Genomic DNA, 2,500 nt, shown 5'->3' with positions numbered 1-2,500 from the left:
TGTGTGTCGGGTTTTTTGTAGTGGATGTCTGTTGTGATGATGGAGTTGTGTATCTTATTGTTGATGTCTAGGAAGGCTGGTATCTATTGTGAAGTTGATAGATGGGTGCAGTGTTGAGGATGTTTGTGAATGTTAGGAGGTTTCTTCTGATCTGTTCCAAAAGATGAAGCAGTCATCAGGTAGCGCTCCACTCTTTCTTGATGTCTTCTCTGAGTCGTGTTCGAAGACTTTCCCTATTTCATCGTATATTTGTTCTCAAGGAAACCATCACCAGGTTGGCATATGAAGGTGCGAATTTTGTTTACCCATAGCCGTACCCTTTATCTGTCAGTATGTCTTGTGTTGAATTGAGAGATTGTATTTCTTCGAGTATTATTGGGTGGCTTGGGTGATAAAGTCTGTCTTGAAACGTTTATCTATGAGTTCCTTGTATTTTTCTACCGATTGTTTTATCACTTCCAGACCTAGGGTGTGTGGTATGTTCGTGTATAAGTTTGTGACATCGAAGCTTGCAAGTATGGTGTTTTTCGGAACTGTATTTGGAATGTGTGTGAAGAAGCCTGTCATCCCTTATATCGCTTGGTATCTGTGGGCATAAAGGCTTGAGGAGTACATCTATGAAGTGGCTTAGTTGCTGTGTTGGTGTGGGGCCCTGCCACTATTGGTCTCATTGTGAGGTCTGCGGGCCTTTGTATTCTTATATAGTGGTTCCTCTGTTCCTTTATGGCTCTCTGCATTTCAGGCTTTTATGAATTTATATAATATATTATATATATATATATATATAGAAGATATAGATAGAGAGAGAGAGAGAGAGAGATAGATTAGATAGATAGATAGATAGATAGATAGATAGATAGATAGATAGATAGATAGATAGATAGATAGATAGATAGACAGTGATAATAGATAGAGATACCACACACACATGACATACATACATACTATATGTGTGTGTGGCATGTATGTGTGTATGTGGGGGTGTATATATATATATATATATATATATATATATATATGTATATAGTATATATATATATATATATATATATATATATGTATGTATGTATGTATGTATGTATGTATGTATGTATGTATGTATGTATGTATGTGCATAAGTTTGGAGGGATATATTATCCGGCGGATACCATATTAGCTCTCAGTTAAATTCCAGTTATCGGCTAACCACAACAACCAGTGTTTAACATTAGTCACACCATGAATTCTTATATAAGTTGGCACTTATATATATCCTAAGTGCTAACGTACGAAAATCTCGGACCTTAATATTAATCTGTGTGTGTGTGTATGCGCGTGCAATTGTGTAATTTGCCCTTGTATATGTGTGTTAGTTCATAGGCTAACACACAAACACATATACATGTACGTGTGTGTACGGGTTCAGAAAGGCCTGTTTTTCCTTTTTTCCACTGGTCACCAGTTGCACTTCCCGTGCTATAACTTGCTCTCTAGATCACACTTGACAGACAAGCATTATAAAATGCTGAAATCGTGCAGTCTGCCATTTTTCTTTTCTTTCAACCTATGTTTATATTGGCTCTGAATGGGAAGCTAAGCTTTTTTAAATACACCTGCAATAATTTGAGATGAATACAAGGAAATATCAGTTTGATAATTACTCTGTTTACCTATATATACACACACACACACACACATTCACACACATTCACACACATTCACACACGCATATATAATATATATATATATATATATATATATATATATAAAACTAAAAATAAGGGTGTCTGAGAGACACCACCATGCCGAAATAGCAGTCAAAACCCTGACTCTAAAAGCCACGTTAAATGTTCATATCGTACCATGAGATAAGATAGAGGGACAAAATAGACTAGCAAAAAAATTTTTTGAAAAATTCAAGATCCAGGATTTCTGGTTTTGCCTTAAATAAGCTTTACCGTCATCGGTTGAATATATCAAAGTACATAAATACATATATATATATATATATGCAGAACAAACGTTATACTTACATATACGAACGTCCATACATACATATATATGCACGTATGCACAAGGCCAGTTAAATTGCCCGCCAAAACACCTCATAAGCACGATATGGTCAAAATAAACACCGCAGTGTTTATAAATTTATATATACATATATATATATATATATATATATATATATATATACACTCACACACACATACATATATATGTATGAATGTATATATATACAGACATATACATACATGTATATATACAGACATATATACATACATGCACATGCGCACACACACACACACACACACATCTGTACATACATTCTTATATATACACACTTCGTTTTTTGTATCTGGTTTGCAAGATTCTTTATATGAATTCGTGTACTGAAGCAAATTTTTGTTGTGCATGGGGAGAGTTATACTGCCTTGATATCTAATGCATTCACCGATTCAATTTCCACTCTTTTCTTTTTTCTTTTTTTTTTTGTTTTGGTCTTCCAAAAAATTTTCCA

Source organism: Octopus sinensis, linkage group LG8 (genome assembly GCF_006345805.1).
Source record: "Octopus sinensis linkage group LG8, ASM634580v1, whole genome shotgun sequence".
Lineage (NCBI taxonomy): Eukaryota > Metazoa > Mollusca > Cephalopoda > Octopoda > Octopodidae > Octopus > Octopus sinensis.
Note: the sequence above shows the minus strand (reverse complement) of the source record.